We start from the raw sequence: 12,514 nt of genomic DNA, 5'->3' as shown, positions 1-12,514 counted from the left end.
TCAAGAAAACGAACATCATGGGGCAGGACGTCAGAAATGCTCCATCCGTCAATATTGGCGACCACGCTCTGGAAGTGGTTCAAGAGTTCACCTACCTAGGCTCAACTATCACCAGTAACCTGTCTCTAGATGCAGAAATCAACAAGTGCATGGGAAAGGCTTCCACTGCTATGTCCAGACTGGCCAAGAGAGTGTGGGAAAATGGCGCACTGACACGGAACAGAAAAGTCCGAGTGTATCAAGCCTGTGTCCTCAGTACCTTGCTCTATGGCAGTGAGGCCTGGACAACGTATGTCAGCCAAGAGTGACGTCTCAATTCATTCCATCTTCGCTGCCTCCGGAGAATACTTGGCATCAGGTGGCAGGACCGTATCTCCAACACAGAAGTCCTCGAGGCGGCCAACATCCCCAGCTTATACACACTACTGAGTCAGCGGCGCTTGAGATGGCTTGGCCATGTGAGCCGCATGGAAGATGGCAGGATCCCCAAAGACACATTGTACAGCGAGCTCGCCACTGGTATCAGACCCATCGGCCATCCATGTCTCCGCTTTAAAGACGTCTGCAAACGCGACATGAAATCCTGTGACATTGATCACAAGTCGTGGGAGTCAGTTGCCAGCGTTCGCCAGAGCTGGCGGACAGCCATAAAGGCAGGGCTAAAGTGTGGTGAGTCGAAGAGACTTTGCAGTTGGCAGGAAAAAAGACAGAGGCGCAAGGGGAGAGCCAACTATGTAACAGCCCCGACAATCAAATTTTTCTGCAGCACCTGTGGAAGAGCCTGTCACTCTAGAATTGGCCTTTATAGCCACTCCAGGTGCTGCTCCACACACCACTGACCACCTCCAGGCGCATACCCATTGTCTCTCGAGATGAGGAGGCCAAAGAACAAACTAATGGAGAGAGATTTTAATTCCCTCTGCCTGGTGGTAATGGAGTGGTGCAGAGTTAAAATAGACGTGTGGATTTTATCTCGATTTACTGCCAATTTTCCTGGGGGCTTCTGAAAAATTAGGCAGGAGCCTCATTAGTCTGTATAAACTGGGGGCCTATGGTTTACATTAGACCACAATATTATCTTAACTGCCTACTGCATGGAGCATCCAATGTGGATTCTCTGTTCAATAAAACCTGGTGCAGCAGCAGAAGAACCTCGAAAAGGTAAGTGCTAAAACTATTTTGGTAGGGCCAGGAATTCTCTTCTGGGCTCCACAAGAATGATGTGGCCTGCTGAGGCTGTAAACTCCCTCAGTGGACCTACATGTTTCCTGGCTGAATTGGGCTCTGGGCCATCTGATAATGCACCAGCTTGAAGCCACATGCTGCATCAGGATGCCCAAGCAAGCATGTAATTCACTGTGTGTATGCTGTACAACTGGGCAGTCAGCCAGTGTGTTCCTTAAGTCAGTCACTCAATAGATAAAATATATCCTATGGCATTTAGTATATCCCCATACAAGAAGCAACACTAATTGCTTAACGTACTAAGTGCTGTGCAGTTTCTCATAGTCACTTTGACGAACAAGCATTTGCTTTGAAAATTGGTCTGTCAATCAAAGATGATCAGCTGGACAAAGCAGGTATGTTTTTTGAACAGGAAGTTATGAGAATGACCACAGGAGGTATTGATGACGACTATAATATATATTCCAGACTGGCCAAGAGAGTGTGGGAAAATGGCGCACTGACACGGAACACAAAAGTCCGAGTGTATCAGGCCTGTGTCCTCAGTACCTTGCTCTACGGCAGCGAGGCCTGGACAACGTATGCCAGCCAAGAGCGACGTCTCAATTCATTCCATCTTCGCTGCCTTCGGAGAATACTTGGCATCAGGTGGCAGGACTATATCTCCAACACAGAAGTCCTTGAAGCGGCCAACACCCCCAGCTTATACACACTACTGAGTCAGCGGCGCTTGAGATGGCTTGGCCATGTGAGCCGCATGGAAGATGGCAGGATCCCCAAAGACACATTGTACAGCGAGCTCGCCACTGGTATCAGACCCACCGGCCGTCCATGTCTCCGTTATAAAGACGTCTGCAAACGCGACATGAAATCGTGTGACATTGATCACAAGTCGTGGGAGTCAGTTGCCAGCATTCGCCAGAGCTGGCGGGCAGCCATAAAGACAGGGCTAAATTGTGGCGAGTCGAAGAGACTTAGTAGTTGGCAGGAAAAAAGACAGAGGCGCAAGGGGAGAGCCAACTGTGCAACAGCCCCAACAAACAAATTTCTCTGCAGCACCTGTGGAAGAGCCTGTCACTCCAGAATTGGCCTTTATAGCCACTCCAGGCGCTGCTTCACAAACCACTGACCACCTCCAGGCGCGTATCCATTGTCTCTCGAGATAAGGAGGCCCAAAAGAAATAATATATATTATTTGATTTGGGGCAACTGAGCACAATTGAACCTATAACAAGTATTAAATACATTGTGAGTATTTTCATGACTTGGATAATAAACCTGCTGAGTGGATGACCCGCCCATTAAAGCACCTGCCCAATTTTTGGGGTTGGGCATAGTGGATGATAAATCTGCTTCGTTAATTTACCTCCTGAGTGATGAAAGTGAAAATTAGCCCCATTAGATTCTCTGCTTGCTTAAAGCACCTTTAACTAAATTGATTTTCTGAATTAAAAAGCCTGCAGCAAATGCCAATGGCACAACTTCCATTTTGAAAAACTGAGTTGCTATTGCTTTTAAATCTGGAAGTATAACCAAAGTCAAAAATATTAATTGCTGTCAAAGTGCTACCCTTGGATTGCAGGCAAAGCTGTAATTGGTAATTCCAGTCATTTGTTAGAGAAGATTAGCAATAACAACTTTTGACAGAGGCTGCAGCCTCTCATGAAAAACACTAATGATGAAAGTACTCAAAGACACAAAAGAAAATTTTAGAGGCAGGTTTAAACATTTTATGCTCTTGTATAAGAAACCGTATTTATAGTCCGAGGACTAAAAATTCGATTGGGTCTGTTAGCGGGCACAGGGATTACGATGCACAATTACCCTACACCTGGTCGAGGTGAAGCAGGCAGTTTGTAAACTTTGTGCTGCCTGTTCATCCCCACGGTTGTGGCATGCAGCCCAGTGTGAAACACATTGCTGACTGGTTCCGTGCTCAGCAAGGGACCTGGGAATGTGCATAGTTAACATGACTTACAGCTAGCGTGCACTTCTTAAAGGCAGCCTTAAAGGGAAGGTGATTTCAGGCTGCAGAAGCTGGTAGAACGATTAGTGAAAGGCTTTGAGGGAAGGAATAACACTACGATGGAGCAGCAGGCCAGAGAGAAGGCTGCCAGGTTCTTTGATGCAGTACTGGAGGCTCTAGTTCAGGAGATCGAAAGGACAGGAGAGGCCATGCTTCACCAGGAGGCCAGGCGACCATCAAAGCATACCCTGAGAAGAGGATGGGAATAGGTGGCCACAGAAGTGAATTCCAGGAGTCTGGCTCAGAGGATCTGGTTGTAGTGCCAGAAAAAGTTCAATGAACGGTCAAAGTCAGTGAATGCATCTTCCAAAGGCATCCCCTACTTACCACACTACCAACCTCACACGCTGCTCAATGCACCACATACCCATCATTAACCCATCAGCCTGTTCATGTTTAACATTCATATGCTCCTTTTCACACATCTACCACTGCTGCAAGCCTCACAGCCACAACTTGCAGCTTCCACATACTTCCAGCTATTCAGCTATGACAGGCACATCACCCAAATATATTGCAACACACTCACTGACACTCTTCCCTCTGTCTTGCAGGACAAGGTTGCAGTGTGCAGTTGTGCAGTTTCATGTCGCAGTGTACAGTTTTGGTCACTGTGCGCAGTTTTGGCCTCCATATTTAAGGAAGGATATACTTGCATTTAAAGTGGTACTGCGAAGGTTCACTAGATTGGTCCTTGGGATGAGAGGGTTTCCCTATGATGAGAGGCTGAGTAAATTGGGTCTATATGGAGTTTAGAAGAACGAGAGGTGATTTCATTGAAACATACAAGATTCTTAAGGTGCTTGACATGGTAGACATGGAGAGATTGTTTCCCCTGGTTGGGGAATCTAAAACATGGGGGCACAGTCTCAGGATAAGGGGGTGATCATTTAGGACTGAGATGAGGAGAAATCTTCTCACTCAAAGGGTTGTGAATCTTCGAAATTCTCAAAAATAAAAGAAAAATACTGCGGATGCCCACAGAGAGTCACATCCCTGTCCTTGCTGCTGACCCCCCTCACAACCTCCTCCCCCATGACCCCCACCCAGCAAAACCCATCCCGCTCTGACTCACCTGTGGCCTGGGTCCCTTGCCACTGGAGAGTCCAATACTGGCAGCAGCCACTGACTCCAGGGTGGGGCTGCATAGTGAAAGAGCTATCGGCCTCTGACTGGTGGTCACCAGGGTCCTTATTCCCAGGGAAGGCCCGTCGCTGTCCACTTAAGTGTCTAATTGGCACATATTGTGGAGGGCCTTACCCAGAGGAGACAACGCGGGGCTCCCATCAGCGCTTCAGCCGATGACCGAGCACCTCATCGCCCACATAAATTCCCCCCCAAAGGTTTTTGAATTCTTTTTAAGTGAGTTGATTGGTTCAGTTTCTGCTTTTAATATTGACTTGTTTTCATCACTTATTATAATGTTCTGATTTGAGGATTCATGAGTAGGGAATTTAAACTAATCAGATGCAAGTGTTCACATGTAGAAAAATGTGACATCCAAATGTCTCACCTGAAGTGTGATGCACATGTACCATTTTTATTACATTACTAGCATATCCCCTGTTGTGCTGCTCACAATAACTGTGATGATGCCCTGTTCTGCAAGGGCAGGAATGTGTACCATGTAATGCATATTGTGTTATTTTGTTGTACGATGAAGCTATGTCCCTGTAAGGCCATAAAATCTAATTGTTATGTCACAGGGGTTGGGGTCAGAATTTAATTGCTCTTCAGGCTGCAGATTACAGCTCTAACATTTTATATTATGGTTAGTAAATTAAGTCTGAGATTATTGGTGTTCTGGTGCTTAAGTCAACCAAGGTGTTTTCAATTGCTAAGGAACTTACCCTGTAAAAGTCTTTGTTATTTTTTCCCAGTTTGTGTTACACTCAAAAGTGACAGACTGGAGAAAAGTGAAAATAGATTGCAGAATTCAATGCTATTAAGAATTAATTATACGTTACTATTGTCCATTAAAACTTAACAATACAGGCTCCTCCGAAGGCAATTTTTTTCAGTTTGTCTTGGAGATGGATTGGATCCATTCCTACACCATTCTCGTGTGCCTTCGAGAGGGTAGGCTCTCTCTCATACTTAAACAAGAAGGATAGCATAGATATGGGAGCTAATCCAAACAAAAAGTGTAAAATTAACCTTCAAGTTTGATATTGTCAAAACATTAGTCCACAAATATAAAGAAACAAACATCAGAAAAACTCTGGAAAATTCTATTTGGTTGTGATTTAAATGTATATTTCCTGGCCCTTTCAAAACCTGCTCACTTGGTGTTTCACTTTTCCAAAGTAATAATAATTCATGAAGATGAAGACAAAAGCAGTTATTACACTGCAGAATAATTTTATTGGTAAAGGTTAGGTAAGCAGGTTCTGTATTAATTCATCATTGATTATGTATTAAAGTATACATAATAAATGATTGGCTAAGGATTCTAGCCCAGTCAGTTTTTCACCAAGGGTAGACTAATGTTGTAGATTGACTAAAATATATTTATATTGTAACTGGGTGAGTTATTTTTTATGTAGATCTATTACATTATATGTTCCTAGTTTCTGAATCCATTGCTTATATAATAGGCAACAAAACTATGAATTCAGAAAGATATTAAGTATTTTACCTTACAATAATCTTACTGGGGCTGTATTTATGACTGTCTAAATAGTACAAATATTGTTTAATAGATATATGAACAATGAATCCCTATTACTTTATTTTCTGCATTGGGCATTATTTCATGACATTGATACGTATAAATGAGAATGGTTTCCAAACAACGTGATGAACCATCAAGCCCAATGCTAATTGTTGGTTTAATGTATATTTTGTAATAGTATATATGTTAATTTTAAAAAAATCAACAATCACTGTGAAACTACTTGCAGGAGGCGAGGTTACCATGCTTGAGTATTGTGTCACAACGACTTTGGAGACTGGTACGGATCATAAGCTGCATCTACTTATTTAAAGTTAAAGTTGAAGGATCAAGGTCCACAGTGCAGGATACAACCAAGATTTAAATTAACAAAGGGCGGCACAGTGGCGCAGTGGTTAGCACTGCAGCCTCACAGCTCCAGGGACCCGGGTTCGATTCTGGGTACTGCCTGTGTGGAGTTTGCAAGTTCTCCCTGTGTCTGCGTGGGTTTTCTCCGGGTGCTCCGGTTTCCTCCCACAAGCCAAAAGACTTGCAGGTTGATAGGTAAATTGGCCATTATAAATTGTCACTAGTATAGGTAGGTGGTAGGGAAATATAGGGACAGGTGGGGATGTTTGGTAGGAATATGGGATTAGTGTAGGATTAGTATAAATGGGTGGTTGATGGTCGGCACAGACTCGGTGGGCCGAAGGGCCTGTTTCAGTGCTGTATCTCTAATCTAATCTAAAGGATGAGGGTAAACAGGAAATTGATGTACATTGCACTGTTTGTTGGCTATGACTTCTTTTGATTTGTTTGTTACTCCACCCCTGTTAAATTAACTATTGAAGCAAAGTAGTTCATGTATGAACACACCCTGCAGGTACAATCATCTCCTGTTAAATGACTAACCTACTTACTAAAGTCAGGCAATGATGCAAGGAATGCATCTGCAATTGTAAATACTATTATACATCAGCTGCAATGGTGCAATTAAGTGATTCATGAAAATGTGAATTGTTGGGTTTTCTTGGCATACATCATGAGTAAAAGCTAGGACTTTGATTGACTAGCCAGTACTCATTGGGGTAGATTTTTCACTCCATTGATTTCAGTGGAATGAATATTGGGCAGGTTCCAGAACAGGCAGGTGAACCACTCTGCTAGATTACTGCCAAGGAGGTGAAGGTGAAAATTTACCTCATTCTTTCATGGAACATTTTTTAGACGTAAGAATAATTCAATCTTTTTGGGATTTATACTTCCACCCCAATTTAGTAACTCCTTTTTGTCACTCTTCTGTGTGATGTGTCTTGAGCAAGAGGTTGATCAAATTAGCTGCTTTCTGGATTCTGTCTATACTTATATCCCTGTGGAGCTGGCTGCAGAGGGTCCAGGGATGGCTCATCCTATACTACTACTATTAATGGTTGTAGGGGCTGATTGAGCTCTTCTCTCATTGGCCCAATTTCCCTCTGCCCCTTTCCGAGCAAGAAAACCTGTTGCATTACCATAGGAATATTTCAGATATAATTTTAGATTTATTTTAGATAGAGTTTTAGTCAGCTTTTTGACAATTATGTATTTAAAATGAATCAATTGAAGTAAGCAGTGGTTTTCAGTGTCCTCAGACTCGAGGGAGGAAAAATTGGTAAGCATCCCTCCTCTTGATGGCTATCAAGTTGTTCCTGCTTTTGAATATGCATTTGAGAACAAGATCAGCTTGTTTGTGATGACTTACATGGTAAAATATTCAGTTGGTGCTCACACCTGAAAAATGGCCCCTTCAGTGAGATTTTGGAAGGCTGTTACTGTCTGTGAAGCCAACTTCACAGCCTTTAAAAGAAGAGTGAAGAAAATTCTTGTGCTGGGTTTAGTTATGGGACTGTTTGCTCATCAGACATGGGGATTTATAAGTTTATTACAATACCCATTTGAGAGTTTCAATTTCAAAAAAGAATTTGATTAAAAACACAGTTCCCTGTTAAGTGAAATGAAATGAAATGATGTCATTGATAGATATAAGTAAATGTGTGCTTCTAGAATTTATCGTACCAATGTGGACAGTGAAGCAAGATTTTCCATATATGGAAGCCATTTTTACCTGCTTCCCTCCTCTACAATATACAGACTCGCAGGTACTTCCACTTAAATTGTTTAAAATAAGATTCAAGATCAACTCAGCAGTAAATATTAATTTTAAGGTGCTAAAATGAAAGATTATTAGTTTATTTTTGCTGCTGACTCAATAGTCCATTCATGATACTCCAGCCATCCTGGTATAGGGCAGGCTTGATGGACCAGCTGGTCTTTGCCTGCCCGTCAATTTAATATTGTTCATTCATTTTCTATCTAGTTGCTTTTTTTCAAATAATTTTGAAAAGCAAGGAAACAAATTTCAAAAGCTTGACATAGATAAAAATTAATTTTGACTGGTTATTTTTGTTGTGCGTATGTGAGAGAGACGGAGAGAGAAAGAAAATTTGTGTTCTGGTGATGCACATATAGTAGTTATTGTTTTGTGTACTTCAAACTTTTAAACTTTATTGAACTGAGGGAGCGAGAAGAAAAATGCTGGGGTCACACATTCTTCATTTAATGTTAATTTTGTTGGCAGAAAAGATTCATGCCAATCACATAGACCTGTGAGACAAAGATGCTAACTTCTAACACAAATGAGACAGAGGGAGGGAGAGAAAGAGATAGAGAGGCAGATAATTTTTCCTCATTCCAATTTGAGTTATTCAAAAAGAACAAGTTGAAATTTGAAAGCAACAGAGGTTGTTTGAGCAAAACAGATCAAACGGTCAGTGTGATCTCAGGAAATCTGGAACTCTAACCCCCAAAAAGGGATAGGTCATTTAAACATTTCAAAACAGAGATTGATAGTTTTTTCTTAGGAAAGGGTCTTAAAGGCTTACAGAACTAAGTTGGGTAGATGGAGTTAAGATGCAGATCAGCCATGATCTAACTGAATGGTGGAAGAGGCTCGAGGGGCTGAATGGCCTACTCCTTTTCTTATGTTCCTAGAAAGGGAGGGGAAGAGGTGTCTCTCAACATCTACCTTTGGGGGAAGTCAGGAGACTAGATGGAGGGTTAAGAGTGAGGTGAGTGAGGGAAGGGGACAATGCAGGAGTCGAGTGGGAAGGTCAAAAGGAAGAGATAGGAGTAGAGATGCAAGTGATGGGGTGGTAGGAAAAGGAATGGGTAGTAGAAATGTGAATGGGTAAGGAATGTAATGGAGTGATGGCATGGGAGGAAGCATTAGACATTGGGAGAGGTTAGGAAGGGAGTCGCTGAGGGTCACACTTCCCCGGGTGGCTGTATCTGGGCTGGCACTCCAGTAAATAAGGTGCCAAAATGGATTAGGCAGATCAGGTGGAGGGAGAGTCCCTCTGGAGGTGCCAGGCTGCTTGTCAGATGCTTCTTTAAGTGTTAAGCATTTGTGAGGAATATTAAGTACTTTCATCTTAGGAACGTGCTCTCTAACTTATGAATCATAAGATGTAACTGAGCAATAGCAAAAAGGTTTTCAAATCATCAGAATATCTGCAGACAGCAAAAACGCACAGTTGTTTAAGCACTCCATTCCATTATCAATCAGGACATGACAGCTCTTGCCCATCTCATAGGTTATAGACATTCTCATGATGCCTATCGAGGGACCTGTGGTAGCCATACCTTCTCTTTTTCCCTTTTGTAACATTCGAGTAATTCCCACTGGGAAATCCGGTTCCACAATGCAAAGCACCACTTCAAAAAAAGCAGAATAAACTAAGAGCCAAAACCCTGACTGAACCTCTGAAGTTCTGAAGAGGTCAGTATGCAGGCAAACTAACACAAGCCTTCTGTTTCAGCACACAGAATGGCCTCCTCAATTTCATTTCTACCTCAGGGATACCTTCTTGCAGCTCATACCATCTCTTATATCGAGGCAGTAATTATTTCAGTTGAGTTTCAGGCAATAGGTGGGGGAATAGGAACGGAAGGGTTAGCTATGACCTTTTGACCTCAATCATATGCTGCGGAGTGGGGTTCTGGTGGGCCTTTAATGGAACTATTGATTTTTTGTAGGATAATTCTGATGAGGCTTTTTAGTGGGATTTTGAGGCAGTAGCCTTTAAGAACACATTTCAGGTGATGTTTTCGGTGCAACAAAATATAAATTAATTGAATTTTGAAAGTTTCTCAGGCAAGTACAAAGGTTTTAAATAAAAACAGAAAGTGCTAGAAATACTCAGCAGGTCTGGCAGCATTTGTGGAGAGAGAAGCAGAGTTAACACAAAAACACAAGAAATAGAAGTAGACCATATGGCCCATTGAGCCTGCTACACCATTCAATACGATCATGGCTTCAACTCCACTTTCCTGCTCGCTCCCCATATCCCTTGATTCGCTGCGAGACCAGAAATCTATCTATCCCAGCCTTAAATGTATTCAATGATGGAGCATCCACAACCCTCTGGGGTAGAGAATTCCAAAGATTCACAATGTTAACGTTTCAGGTAGGTGACCTTTCATCAGATTATTTCAGATTTCTAGCATCCACAGCATTTTGCTTTTATTTAAGTACAAAGGTTTTGTTTACTAACAGCTTTTTGGATAGAAAATGCAAATATTTTAACCAGAGACACAGTTGTTAGACAATGATACAAAGTGAGAAGGGAAAAGTTATTCATGCTTTATTAGTATAGTTTGTCAATTCTGGGCTGAATTTTACTCGCCCTTTGGGGCCGAGCTTGGAGGTGGGGAGGCATAAAATGGTGAGGGAAGGTTGGGTGGACTGCCCGTTGCTTTCCCGACATCATGGAATTTTATCAGCGGCAGGGAAGGTGGAGGATGGGCTTTCCGCCCAGAGGTCAATTGAAGCCCTTAAGGCACAAATGCAATTATTTATTTCTTCCTTTTCTCTATGCAATGAATCATGGTGATCTTTTCCAACCCCACTTTCATTTGTGTCTGTTCCTGGAAAAACCTCTTTTTGAGTTACTTACAACTGCCTTTCTTAATCCCAACTGCTTAACCTTTCGCCCTCCGTTTGCCTCAATACTTCTGCAGCCATTGATATGCACAACTACTCCCCAAATTCCATCTCTAACATCCTCATTTTCCTCTGCTAAAACCGCTGACTATTGCAGGATCATCCTGGCGACCAAAGGATAACTCCCAGAAAGTACCAACTTTCTCCACCCTCACCTTCAACAAGTGTAAGAAACTCATAGACTCCTTTGTCATTCTGACTGAGACCATCCATTCAGCTGCGGATGCTGCTTCTCTTCCTTGCCCACCAAGTCAAACTTTCCTCCACCTATCCCCGCCCTAGTCTTTAACCTACGTCTTTCTCTAGCTTCTCCCCTATCTTCCCTCATGGCCTGTCTGAGCTCATCTTGTCCAAGAGATCCACCTCCCACTCAATGACTCCATTTCCACTGAACAGCTGACTTCCCTTCCAGAACCACATGAGCAGAAATGGTTACCTCCGCTAAGGTACTGTCTTTCAAAAGATACCTCCCTTTCAAAAGCACCATCATAACACCTTCCTCAAAAAAGCGTCTCTTGACCCATCTTGTCGTTGGAAACTACTGTCCCATCTCCAACTTCCATTTCCTCTCCAATGTCTTTACATGTGCTGTTGTTTCCTAAATCCATGCATATTTTTCACACAATTCCATGTTTCAATCTCTCCATTCAGGTTTCTATTCCTGTCATAGCACTCAAATGGCCCCAACCAAAGTCACAAAAATGTGACTGTGGTGTATTGTCTCTCCTCGGCCCCTCTACAGCATTTGGCCTGGTCTTCAAATGCCTTTCCTCCTTTGTCTAGCTCAGTAAGGGTGCCCTCACATAGTTCCATTCTACCCATCTGCTTGTAGCCATAGCATCTTTTCAATGGTTTATTTTCCTACCTCAGGGGTCACCTAATGATCTATTCTTGGCAGCTTCCACGTCTCCATCTACATACTACCCTTTAGCGACATCATTTGCAAACATGAGGTTAGCTTCTACATGTATACTTATGACCCTTTAGGAAGCATGTCAAGGCTCCGGAGAGGGTACAGAGGAGCTTTACCAGGAAGATACCAGGGATGAGGGACTTCAGTTATGTAGAGAGATTGGAGAAACTGAGATTGTTCTCCTTACAGCAGAGAAAGTTAAAGAGACATAATAGAGGTATTCAAAATTTTAATGGAGCAAGTAGGAAGCAACTATTTCCTCGGGAAAGTGGGTCAGTAACCAGAGGTCATAGATCTAAAATAATTGACAAAAGAACTACAGGGGAAATGAGGAGAAATTTCTTCACCCTGTGAATTGTTAGGATCTGGAATGCACGACCTGAACATGAAGAGGAATCAGTTTCCATAGAAACTTTCAAAGGTCAATTGGACATGTACTTGAAGAAGACTAATTTGCAGAGTTCTGGGGAAAAAGCTGGGCAATGGGACTAATTGGATAGTTCTTTCAAAGAGCCAGCACAGGCATGATGGCCCAAGTCACCACCTTCTGTGGTGTAGGATTCTATGACACCCAACTCTACCTCTCCACCACCTCTCTTGACTACTCTAGCACCTATGTAGTCAGACTACTTGCTTGATATCCAATCATTGGATGATCATTAATTTCCTCCAGTTAAATATCAAGAAGACAGAAAT

This window comes from Heterodontus francisci, chromosome 9 (assembly GCF_036365525.1).
Source record: "Heterodontus francisci isolate sHetFra1 chromosome 9, sHetFra1.hap1, whole genome shotgun sequence".
Classification (NCBI taxonomy): domain Eukaryota; kingdom Metazoa; phylum Chordata; class Chondrichthyes; order Heterodontiformes; family Heterodontidae; genus Heterodontus; species Heterodontus francisci.
The sequence above is the reverse complement of the archived record's forward strand: the minus strand, read 5'-3'. Positions refer to the sequence as shown.